At 36.0% G+C, this 13,764-nt stretch overlaps 1 protein-coding gene and 1 pseudogene across 4 annotated transcripts in view; both read left to right on the top strand.

Annotated features, from left to right (window-relative positions):
* The window catches only part of FGF12 (fibroblast growth factor 12), a 412,502-nt gene that overhangs the window by 312,330 nt on the left and 86,408 nt on the right, over positions 1-13,764 (top strand). The window lies entirely within an intron of this gene.
* LOC133074337 (U2 spliceosomal RNA) lies at positions 13,211-13,277 on the top strand (annotated as a pseudogene).

The raw sequence follows: 13,764 nt of genomic DNA, 5'->3' as shown, positions 1-13,764 counted from the left end.
GAAAGTTGGTATTCTTGAAATAGTATAATTTTTATGTCCTAAATTTTTATGTTCTAGAAGAGTAGACCAAATCCTCTCTTTGTTTAAACAGTATTTGATTCTCCTCTATAATCAATGATGGGATTAGTATTTTTACTCTTCTTTATTCTCCCCATTCTTCTTTCCTCCAGCTAATTTCAGCTAATGACATCATCTTAGTGTTTTACTTTGAGCTATTAAATACTTATATCCCATTACTTATTTTAAAGAATTAAAAATATCTTTTAACCCTGGTTTTGAGGTGAGAAAATTACCATACTAATTCACTCTCTCACCCATGGTCAGGATATAGAACATTTACATTCTCTCCTATCATTTTAATCCTTGCATATGTTTAAGTCTGTTCCATAAATAAGTAGATTCAACTTTCTCTCCTTATCTTTTTACATAGTCTTTCCAAAAATATATCTTTGCTGGATGAAACCGTTCCTCAAGAAGTACTCATGGAGACAATATCCCCTGAATTCTTGAATGTTAAAAACTGTTTTCTGTTAATTTTTTTTTACTTCAACAATACTGTGGCTGGATATTAAATACTCGGGTTTTTTTTTTTTTTTTTTTCTTGTGAAGATTTTTGTGCGTATTGCTCCACTGCTTTCTAGAATTGAATGTTGCTCTAAGGTCAACTTTATTTTTTCCTCCTTGTAATTGACTTGTTCCTGTTTCCTGACAGCTCCAAAGGATCCTTTCTTTATCCTTCAGATTAGTTTGCTTTAACGGAGAAGGAAATGGCAACCCACCCCTGTGTTCCTGCCTGGAGAATCCCAGGGATGGGGGAGCCTGGTGGGCTGCCGGCTATGGGGTCGCACAGAGGAGGACATGACTGAAGTGACTTAGCAGCAGCAGCAGTTGCTTTAAAGGGACATACCTTAACAAATAAAAGTTAAGTCATGTCCTTTTTGTGACCAAGAGTATAGTGATAATATAAAATGAGAAATTATAAGTAATATTTAAAAATAGAAATAAGGAGCTCTGGGAAATTGGAGGTAGAATTTTTATTTTTATTTTGGATAAAATATCAGGCTAAGTTTTTCATACTATTTAAGCTGAACCTTGAAGGATTAGGACATGGGAAACTGGGAGGAAACAGGATTTTGGTGGATGGAAATGGAAAATTGTGTGATACAATCACTGTGTACTAGGTCATATATTTCAGTAGATTTCAAGAACCTTGAAGTCAGCAAATACTTCTGATATGTCTTTTTATCCCTTGCAACTCCTAGCAAAATCTTTGTATATAATAGAAGTTAAGCTCATTTATTGTTGCATATAATCATCCTTAGTTTTAGCAGGTAAACATATTTAAGTTGATTTTCAGAGTAAGAAATAATTTTATCATCATAAGATCATCTTAATTCTGAAAAGTTGGGATTCTTTAGTAGATGTAGGATATTAGGGAATTTCAGACAAGTCATCACAGCCTTATACTAATGTTGATTTTACTTTTTTTTTTTTTTTGAATGGTAATATTTTCATTGCTGGGTTAGAAAAATCCAAAAAGCTCTCCGGTATATGGTAATTAGGTATAGGATTCATCACTCATTGTCCTATTGAATAGCAAATATATGGAAAAATCAAGCATGAATGCACCTGTTTTCCCCTCTTTCCTCTGAGGTTTCAGGACTCTAATGGACTTCCATAAGGGTAAGGATATGACTTGCACAAGGTCTATGAAAAATTTATAAGACGAATTTCCTCACTGAGTTCTGTTCTACCTGCAATGCCAGATCGTGAACTTCCAAGAAAAGATTTTATTATTTCTGAGATCTCCACCCTTGCTCCCTTACTGTCAAATACAGCCCTCCCTTTTATTTTTCCCACTCCCACTAAGCCCTCAGAAATTCGCTGGGTTTCCCAACCTTAAACTTGCTTGTGATTTGAGGTCCACAGTCAGCAGAATTAACAGTCTGTCACACACTTGGAGAGCTCTTGCTAGAATAAGTTTCATATAATTAATGGTTTTGTTACAGTCTGGCATTAAAAGAGCAGGCTGAATTGCAGTATCTTCTCCCTTCATCAGTTTCTTGGTGCAGGAGTTCAGGGATTTCTTCTTTGTTCCTTAGTTGGAAGAATAAACTTATTGAAATCAGCAGTTCTGAAATAGTCAGTGTAAACAAAACAAGCCTATTAGCATGCGTTTTTTTTTTTTTTTACCATTAATCTTAAATAGTGGTATAATGAATGAGTGCTATCATTTGTATACAAACCAAATAGAGAATGGAAAAGAACCAGTATTTTATTCATCATACACATATTTATTGGGCTCAATTAATACTTTTAAGTTGTGCACAATTTTGGATGCTTTACATGTGAAAGACAAGTGTATTTTGCAAGTGCAAAAGACTGGGAATGGTTCTGCACTGAGCAGGCTCTTCAGGAAGCTTCATCCACAGGGCTCAAAAGCCTCTGCTCTTTCCAGGACACTGGGCTACCTTCCCAATTGAGTACTGTTCATAGGCAATTTGCTTCCTGTCAGAAGTGGGAGAATGAGGTTAGCATAGGCTTGACTTGGGATGAGTCACAATACGACACTATCCGAAGACTGCCTTTGATAGTGTTTTTCAGAAGGATTACGTGTGGGGTGGCCAGGGGAGTTCACTGAGTTAGACTAAAACTTTGGAACTGTCGAGAACCTTTGGAGCACCTATAGGATAATAGAAAGCAAGACACTTTTAAAAAGAAAGACTTTGGATTCATTCCCAGCTCTACTCCCTTTAATAAGGTAACTCGCTTCTTCCCCTGAACCTCCAGCAGTCTTTACAGTGCTAATGGCAGGATTTTTATGCACATAAAATGAGACAGTTGAAGAATTTCCATTTAATGAAACTTCTGTTTCTTTTTTTAGTCTTGCCATATTATTCTCCAGATAACAAAACTGAAGACTGGAGAAAAAAAATCAAGCCACCCTTGGAGATAGAGATCATTAGAGAAATAACTAGGCCTGACAGGTTAATGGATAAACTCATGACCCATCCATTACCTTCATTGTTAGAAGGAAGGAGAACCATGCATCTTAAAGTCTGGGTTTCAAAGATCTGCCCTTGTGAATGGAAAGAAACAACAACAAAGATATATTTGATTAACTATTGAATTCTAGAGGTATACTTTATGAGTATTTGTTGAGAATTATGTTTGTGACATTGAGCAATGAATGAATCCAGTTTATTAGAGGAATTAGCTCTGTATATCATAAGTAGTAGGCAGTATTGAGTTTAGTCTCTGTTTTCTTCTGGTCAGTCATTCTTATTGTATGAGCTGATTAATGTACACTTGCTGTATGATTGTTTCCTAGTTTTATGTAACTTCCTTTCACTGTAACAGCCCTAGTTTAAATACATGAAAATATACATTTAGAGTGTTTATTTGGAGTTCTGCACAGTACCTTATCTTCTCTCAATGCTATTGATGCTCTGTGACTCTTAATGTTTAAATATTAGCTTAGTAAAAAGGGGACCTGTCACTCTCCAAATAGTCATTTTCAAATTTTCTGTACAATGCAAGGTTTGTTCAGCATGACTGAAAGCTGCATCCATAATATATCAACAGCATTTAAAATAAAGAGAATTCAGAATTCTGTCAGAGATCATTGCCAAGGTCTGAGAGAATGGTGTAGATGTTTTTTTCATAGATAAAATTAATCAAAGTTTTTATTCCTGGTGAACTTTCATTTTTTCACATTTATCAAATTTAGAAATGTCTAGAGGCTATAAATCTAAACTACTTAATTCAGGTGCTTAAAGATTAGAGAGGGAAATTATTTTCTTAAGTAGGTCATCCTTAGTTTAACATGTTTAGTTTTATGAAAGCTTTCATTTCTCATTTTGAAATTTTGAGACCATATCTACTGTGTTTATTTTTCAACTCTACTTCCACAACCTGAGAGGTCATCTTTCCTGATATGCTGAATTAATCTTATTTGTCATGCCTTGCATTTCATTACTTCCTTTTGTCCATTTTAAGATGTGTTGAAGCTTTTACCCTTATGCATGTAAAAAACAATAAGTAAAAGGGAAGAATGCTTTTATTTATTCCATCACAAATTTTAGGTTAATGTGACATCAGATCTCATCTCAAATTAACTATGGGAGTTCAAGAATATTAAATAATAACCTTTTATTTTTCTATTCTGAAGATCTCCAGGTACACCAGAATTATTGTTACTGGAGTTTCTTACTATTAGCTCTACATCAAAGACATTTTTCCTCTCTAATTGCCAGATTATAGAATTATTATTTCTTAAAGTTATATTTTACATATTTGTTTATTAGGCAATGAACTACATATTTGAAGGCAATCCCTGCCCCCCAATGATATGAAGTGTAAAATATATCAGAAGGATACAGAAAACGTTAATCAAAAAACCCCTATAGACCAACATACTCTTGATTTGTAGAGGATGCTTAACTAGAATACAAGGGAGTAACAGCAAAGACATGTGTGTGTAAGGGGCCATGGATTCACCTTTGTTTTACGTCACATATTTGGGATAACCACACATTCCTATAGTTAACAATGAGCTTGTTAAAATGTATATTCTGATTAAGTAAGTCTGGAATTGGGTCTGGGATTCCTTAGTTTAGTTCTTTGATCCTGCTGCATTGTTTATGTAGCAAGATATTAGATAATAATCTCCACCATGTACACGGCACTTTGAAATTTACAACATACTTTCTCACATAATATATCATCTAATTTTTACAGTTACTGAAAGCATGTAAAAGGAGATGTATTTATTTTACAGATGAGAGAACTAACGTGAATATGACTTTTTTCCAGCTTTTCAAGTGTGTGAACTGCTAGTTAGTAAATATAGGATAAGAACTCTATTCTTCAGACATTATGAACAGATCTCTTTCACTTACAGAATGTTCTAAAGCTGTATGATAATAATATGCCTTAGTTTATATCCTTTGATCATTCAAATCTTTATAATAGCATTTTTTCATTTTTCATAGGAATTTATATTAACCTCACTTTATGCTATTAAAAATTGCTCTTCTCAGTCTGAAGGATTGATTATTAATTTTCTGCCTATTGCATTGTATTATTTAGTAGTAAGTAATATTTGGCTTCTGACATGGTAATGCTATTCTAAAAACAGTTTTAAAATGTCTAAGAAATAAAAATCTGTAATTATCATGACTTACAGGATTATCTAATGAGCAGTTAAAAGGTGGTAGAAAACTATTGGAGCCAGAATATCTGCATACAAATTTTAACTCTTTCATGTCCTGTCTGAATGAGGTCAGTCAGTTATAAAAATAAATGTGAGGATTCCTTATCCCCAGTTGGAGGAAGATATCATTTTTCTTTTTTCCCACCAATTTTTATTCTTTACCTAAAAACCAGTATAATTTGTTAAGGTAGGAAAATATTTTATTAGAGTTCAAATTTCAATCTTCCATCAATTAATTATGTGTGTTTAACCCTCCAGGGCTCAGTTATTGGCAATTTCATTCATTTAGAGTCATAAAGTTTATTGTGTTTCAACCCTGTGCCCAACGCTAGACCACTTATACTTGGTGTAGGAAAGTCCATACTCTTGAAGAGCTCCTAGTTATGGGGTGGGAAATCTTACAATATCTTAAGCCCTGTATAGCCTGAAAATGTTTGATACACTGAAAAACAAGGATTATACTGCCCAGGTAACTCCGAAAATTATTCTGAGAATTGAATGGGTTAACCTAAGTGATTGAAATCTGTTACTGAAAACTCAGACTTTCATAATGTCTGGCTTCCCATCTTTCCTTTCTCATAAACATAGAATTAGACAGTTGTACTAGATAATTACTTAAAAAAATGCAACCAACACTAGAATGTAAGTCAGTGAAGCAGGTGATTTTCTTCAATATAAACACTGATTATTCTAGTGCCTTAAGTAAATATGGATTGTACATTTCCTTGGAGTATGACTTTCAATTCTTAGTATATTTTTTTTCCTAAAATAGTGACACTGATTTAGCTTGTATCTTTAATACTACAAGAATGTATCATTTCCTGTTCTGAAGAAAAAAATACCTGAGGGCATTGTGATTGTGATAAAGTTCCCAGTATTTTTAATGATTTTGACTGTGTTTGCTGTGTCAAGGTGATGAGCCTTGACAAGTTGACTTGGCATCCCTGCTAAGCAGATGGAATACAGCTGTGGTGAGAGCAGTCAGTTAAGTTTAATGTATTTCAATTTCTACTGACTGTTAATGTATGACCAAGTGTATATGTGCTTAGCAGAATGATGTCAGGACTTAGGGTTTCTGCTATGGTAATGAGTGATATATGGTTAATGTCATCTCTAATCATTTTTTTTTTTTTTTTCTAGGTTAAACAAAAACACACTTTAAAGTAATATGTGTTTTTTTTATAAAACACAGAAAAGTAGAAAATAAAAACTAAAAGTTTGTTCATTAAAAAAGAGAGAGACAGACATAGAAAACAAATGTATGGACACCAAGGTGGGAAAAGGAGGGTGGGATAAATTGGAAGATTGGGTTTGAAATATATACACTATTTAGGTATAAAATGGGCTTCCCAGATGGCGCTAGTGGTAAAGAACCCACCTGTCAATGCAGGAGATTTAAGAGATGTGGGTGGGAAAGATCCCCTGGAGGAGGCCATGGCGGCCCACTCCAGTATTCTTGCCTGGAGAACCCCATGGACAGAGGAGCCTGGAGGGCCACAGTCCATAGGGTCCCAAAGAGTTGAACACAACTGAAGCAACTTCGCATGCAGGTATAAAATAGATAACTAAGGAGAACCTACTGTGTAGCAAAGGGGGAAAAAAAGGAACTATAGTCTGTTTGTAAGACTTTTATTAATAAAACCTTAAAAATGCAGTCCAATATACATTCAGTCAGTCAGTCAGTTCAGTCGCTCAGTCGTGTCCGACTCTTTGCGTCCCCATGAATCGCAGCACGCCAGGCCTCCCTGTCCATCACCGACTCCCGGAGTTTACTCAAACTCATGCCCATCGAGTCGGTGATGCCATCCAGCCATCTCATCCTCTGTCGTCCCCTTCTCCTCCTGCCCCCAATCCCTCCCAACATCAGGGTCTTTTCCAGTGAGTCAACTCTTTGCATGAGGTGGCCAAAGTATTGGAGTTTCAGCTTCAGCATCAGTCCGTCCAGTGAACACCCAGGATACATTAGGTGCAGACAAATACTGTTTGATTCCACTTACATGAGGTACCTAGAATAGTCAAATTCATAAAGTCACAAAGTACATCAGTAGATGCCAGGGGCCAGGGATGGAGGGGTGGGGAGCGGGAATGGAGAGTTACTGTTTCATGGGGATGGAGTTTCAGTTTAGAAAGGTGAAAAATTAGGGAGAGGATGATGCTGAGAGCTGTGCAACAATGTGAATGTATTTAGTGTCACTGGGCTGTGCAGATAAATACGGTTAAAATAATACGCTTTATGTTATGTGACTTTTACCACAATAAAAACGTTGAAACCATTTTCAGTTGCTCCAGCTATTTATAATTCTCTTAAAATGTTTCTCAATTTAATCTTTGCTGAAGCTGAATCCATTTTAAGTACCAGTTGAAAGTAATGACTATGTATCATGGACTACAAAAGTAATTGACCTGTATTTATCAATAATGGGTAGTTGGGGATAAGTCTCCATTCCTAGGCTTTGCTTTGATTTCCAGTCAATTCTTCCTCCAGTTTCATGTTTGTTACTTACCTCCTGTTCACTTACTGTGGTCTGGTGGATTTTTTTTTAACATAAATTCAGTGGAATTGTAGCTTTTCCAGGTAGAAGAAAACATTTTCTCTTTGGTAAACATAGCTTTCAATATTCCAATAATCAGATAAAGGGTAATAGAGGAAGCAATCAATATATGTTTCAGATATTGACTCTGCTTACTTACTAGTCTACTTCTAGAGAGAGAAAATTGAACTGGCATCCTCATAAGAACAGAGCAAAGCATATTGCATAAGCAAAAGACAGAGGCACAGGATATGGGATTAAGTTTCTAAATGTGAATAAGTACAGGATTTATGCTTCCTGGGTTTTATTTCTCTTTCTAAAATTGCTGCTAAGATAGTGATTTTATTGATTGGAGCAGGGGAAAACAGGGTGGTTGGGAGACTGTATCACATCTGCTTATTCATTCCTGTGTTATACATGTCTGTGTCTGTGCATGAGATCTTTGTGTGCAATATGCATAGGTGTGTATTTATTTATTTATGTCTGCAGTAATGGCACTTTATGATATTCTTGCCAAGGACAGAATCCTGCTTTTTTCTTATTTTAAGGATTTCCACATATTTGTGTTTAAAATGAATATTGTGACATAAAAATTAAGGTATACTGTGTTTTGGTAGAACAAAAAGTTTGCTCTTTTACTCAGCATTCATGCAGTACTGACATTGTGTGACACATTATGGTACCTGCCCATAAAACAAACATATACAAAGTATGCATGTTGTGTACACATATACAAACCAGGGGAAAACAGGCCCTAGTACTTAAGAACAATGGTTCACTTAGGCTTGGGAATAGGACATAAGAAGAGGGGCTGTAACAGAATGGGTTCCACATGGCAAGGTGGGAAGTTTAGAGTTTTCTTTGAGATATTCAGAAACCATTTGAACCATGTTTTCTGCGATAAATTCACATAACAAATGTTTACTCTTTTAAAGTGTACAGTACAATGAATTTTAGCATATTCATGAAGTTGTACAAGTAGGTCAGTTTTATATCTCCCCCCAAAACACCCATACCCATTAACAGTCACTCCTCATTGCATTTCCATCCTCTCTCAGCTGCTGCTGCTGCTGCTAAGTCACTTCAGTCGTATCTGACTCTGTGCGACCCCACAGACGGCAGCCCACCAGACTCCCCCGTCCCTGGGATTCTCCAGGCAAGAACACTGGAGTGGGTTGCCATTTCCTTCTCCAATACATGAAAGTGAAAAGTGAAAGTGAAGTCGCTCAGTCGTGTCTGACTCTTAGCGACCCCATGGACTGCAGCCTACCAGGCTCCTCCGTCCATGGGATTTTCCAGGCAAGAGTACTGGAGTGGGGTGCCACTCCGCTCTCAGCCACTAGAAACTGCTGATTTACTTTCTGTTCCTATGAATTTGCCTGTTCTGGACATTTCATATAAATGAAACATACAATATTAGGTCTTTTATGTCTGGCTTCTTTCATTTAGCATAGTGTTTTCAAGGTTTGTCCTTCCTGTTGCTTGTATTAGTATTTCATTCATTTTCATGGCTGAATAATATTTCACTGAAGGCATGATTGCATTAACCACATTTTATTTGTCCATTATTCAGTTGATGGACATCATATCTGTTTCCACTTTGAGGCTGTTATCAATAATGCTGTTATGAACATTTATGCACAAGTTTTTGCATGAGCATATGTTTTCAATTCTCTCAGGTATAGATGTAGGACTGGAATTGCTATTCACACGGTTATAGCGTTTTTAACTATAGAAATTTCCAAACTGGTTTCCAAAGCTCTTTTAAGTTTCCACCAGCAGTAGAGCAGGGTTTTAATTTTTTCACATTCACACTGTAGGATGAGTACGTTTTGCTTTCGAGGTAGAAAAGCTATAAACTTTTGAATCTATTCACTTTTCAAGGTTTGAGGTAAATTCAGTTTGGGACAAACTAACTTGCTGACAGGATATCAAGAAAGAGCTGTTAAGTGATTCACTGTATTTTTCAATGTGAAACTTCAGCCTTGAGATTGTGGCTAAGCTTCATTTCTTCATTTTCTCTAACTTGTATTTATGCAAGTGTGATCTGTGGTAATGGGTGGGCACGTTCTAGTAAGAAATAAAAAGTCCTTGGACATCTTCTAGACGCAGAAAATCAGAATTTTCTATGTGGCATTAGGAATTTGTATTTTAACAAGTACTTCAACTGACTCATTTACATGCCTGCCTACTCAGTCATTCAGTCGTATCAGACTATTTGCAACACTAACTGTAGCCCACCAAGCTCCTCAATCCTTGGGATTCTCCAGGCAAGAATACTGAGTGGGTTGCCATGTCTTCTTCCAGGGGATCTTCTCAACCCAGGGGTCAAACCCGCGTCTTCTGAGTCTCCTGCACTGCCCGTGAATTCTTTGCCCTGAGCCACTGAGGAAGCCCATTCGATTACATCAGTTCAGTTCATTCAGTTCAGTCGCTCAGTCGTGTCTGACTCTTTGCGACCCCATGAATCGCAGCATGCCAGGCCTCCGTGTCCATCACAAACTCCTGGAGTTTACTCAGACTCATGCCCATCGAGTCAGTGATGCCATCCAGCCATCTCCTCCTCTGTCATCCCCTTCTCCTCCTGCCCCCAATCCCTCCCAGCATCAGGGTCTTTTCCAATGAGTCAACTTTTCGCATGAGGTGGCCAAAGTACTGGAGTTTCAGCTTCAGCATCAGTCCTTCCAATGAACACCCAGGACTTACATACTAGAGGTTAAAAACTGCTCTAACCTACTAGCATTAGAAGGGGTCATTGCAAGAACCTCACTGGCAGGTGTAACCCTAATTACTCTGGTTATTATGTACATTTGAGAACTGACATTCAGATTTAATTTTTACCAACATCATGCCAGACACCTCACATTTTTTCTTTCATTTTGTTCTAATTTTTTTTTTTGTAAAAATGAGATATTTAAGCATTGGATGGTCAAGCACACAGAACTAAAAGGTGACAGAGTTGAGATTTGAACCCTAAAATGCCTTTTTATTTTACAGTCATATTAGTATAATTTTTATTTACTGTATATAACAAGGGTTACTGAGAAAAGGTAAGAAAAATACCTTCTTTCAGTTGTGAGCTCTGCTGGGGGTGGTGGCGGGGGGGCGGAGCTTCATGTTTGTTTTTAACTGACTAGAGTAAAAATGTAAATTTAAAAGAAATGGAATTATACATCATTACTACCAGGATCACCACCAGCATCATCCAGAAGCACTTTTCAAGCTCCTTTTGCTAAGCTGTGTTGCATACTGCATCTTGCAAATACAGAAATGCTATATTAGTTTGTCTGGTAGTAATAATGGATTTGGTAATTGGATTTCAAAAAACCCTGCAACAACGCTCAGGATATGTTACAAAATCCTAACCCTGAAGCAGGCTCTCCCTGGTAGATTTAGGATTGGGCAGGAGCCAAGGTGACCTTGATTTTGTTGCTAACCAAGCTGCTGTGGGTTTGCAGAATCATAACAAGCTTTGCTGTAGATATTTTATCTTTTTTCATCTTATGGGCTATGGGAAAGTGTCTTCTTGACACAATTTATTGCAGTAGACAGAAACATTTGGAAAAAAAGTATTTTTGTCAATTCATAATAAGTGAATAATGTAACAACATTATATTATTTTAGTAGAAAATATAAAACAATATTGGAGGAAGGCATGGTAACCCACTCCAGTACTCTTGCCTGGAGAATCCCATGGACAGAGGAGCCTGGCAGGCTGCAGTCCATGAAGTCGCCAAGAGTTGGACATGACTGAAGCAGCTAAGCACGCAAGCATAAAATAATGTAGTATGCTATTTTTTGCATTTTTTTTCTATTAGAGGATACATTTGTAGCTCTTTGGAGACACTAAATTATCCTGGTTCAGTTTTATATTCCTCATTCCATTTTGGATATAATAGATAATTAAGGCAACCGCATAATTTATCATTCAAACTTGAATAATTTTCAAGTAGCACCATTAAGCATTTTGCCAGCATTTCAGGCAAAAACCAGGATTATACTCAGGAAACTATATGTGTAGTCACCCTAAATTAATAAGTGCTTAAAGACATACAAATTATTTATCACCTAATATGAGGGACCTCAGGGTCAGATCTCATGAACTGCACCACAGCTGATACTAAAAACCATTGCCTATGGTCCATTATTATATTCTTTACTTCTATATTTTAATTGAAACTTGGTGACAGAAATAGCAGACAACTAAAGATTAATGTGAAAAAGAAAGCCTGGGTAGAAGAGACTCTATGTGCTAATATTTACTTGTTAACTATTTCTTTTACCATTCCCAAAATAGAATGTTTTAAAATGGCATTCTGCTTCATTAAAAGGGCTTTATGTTGTTTTTAAGCGTAGTCACTGTAAGTTTCCTAGGTAACCTGTAATATTCGGCGTTCAGGCGCCTCTGATAAGTAAAATGTGTTGAAAGTACAAAACTGCAAGAAGCTGGTTTTATCTTAGATAATTCCAATATTCCTTTAATGTGATTTTATTATAGCTAAAAAATTAATGCTCTTGAGTCACTGTATTAAGCTATCCACCTCTAGTCTAGGGGAAAGTATGGCCAGAGGTGTAGTGCAGAATATATAGGGAGGAAATAAAGATGGTCTCTCCAATGGAAAAGGAAATAAAATGTCTGGAGGAGATCTTCCACTGTCCCATAATACAAATATAGATTTTTAATTCGACATTTATTTTTCTGAACTCTAATGCCTGGTTCATTTTGCAGAAATGATAAATGAAAGTGTGCTGAATTTCAGCCTGTATTTGAAAAGAGCCATTACGAGCAGTCCTTTTGTGACAGTAGTAGTCAAACTGGTGGATTGAATACATCCTCCATTTTCCAATCTGTTGTGTCAGGGTGAATTGAAAGGTATCAGACAACATAGTCATAAAAACATGTTTGAACTTCTGCTTGTGTCATATACTTTGAAAGCATTATGTATTGATAATAACATTTTATCTTTTATCACTGAGAAAAGAAAAGAACATATTTTTACCATTCAATTCCCATCTGCCAATTCTAGCCCCCAAGGAACTCCACACTAGAACAATGTCAAATCTGATATGCAAGAACAAACACCAATTATCATTCTTTCTCATTAAGTTCCAGATGCTGACCTTTTAGTACTGACATAAGAAATCTATAATCCAAGAATAATCATGTCCAAGAATAAGAAAGCTGATTCTTCTCTGGACATTCTCATGAGCTCAGTTCTCAGCCAAAAAAACATTATCTGAGTCTCTCCAGTAGAGTTGATTATGAATATTGTTTCATAATCGTGAATAATCATGAATATTGTTTCAGGGGGCATTTTTGATCCTAAGTGAATAAGAAACCTGCATTTCATTCGTTTTCCTTCACCTACCAGTTATAATTTATTCTCATATTCACATCCTATTCAATATGGCCCCGCCAAGTTTTCCAGCCCCATCTTTCACTTCTGTTCTCAATTTACTTTTCATCACTTCTCGGCCTTTTGGCTAAGATCAAGTGTAGTATCAATTTCTTTTCTTCTCTCCTAGTTTATGGGTAGGGCCTGAATATGCATCACAGTTGGCATTTCTCTTTCTCTCTTTTTGTTCTGTGGTTTCTCCTTCTTACTACTAATTTTGTAGTCAAAATTGAAATTATAAGGCATTTCAAATGCCTATTTCTTTTATTAAGAGAATTTTTCTCTTGTTTTGTGTGTGTGTGTTGCTTTGTTGCTTTATTTCTCCAAATCTTTACACCGTTTAATTTTATGTTTAATAACAATTCAATAACAATATGTTCAATAACAATTGTTCTTTTATAATTGTTTACCCTATCTTTATACTGCTAGTTATCACTGGAAATAAAGAATACATCTCAAATATCTTAGTAATGTCTTTTCCTATATTTTATGGATCAGTAAATACTTGTTGACCTGAATTACATTTTACTTTTAGATTTCTAAGACTTGAACTATATTTCTTTCTATATACTATCCATGTACATTGTTCTGCTAGTTTGCTCCATCATTAGATTTTCCTGAA

The sequence above is a fragment of the Dama dama genome, chromosome 19, assembly GCF_033118175.1.
Source record: "Dama dama isolate Ldn47 chromosome 19, ASM3311817v1, whole genome shotgun sequence".
NCBI lineage: Eukaryota > Metazoa > Chordata > Mammalia > Artiodactyla > Cervidae > Dama > Dama dama.
This window is presented reverse-complemented; position numbering and strand designations above follow the sequence as displayed.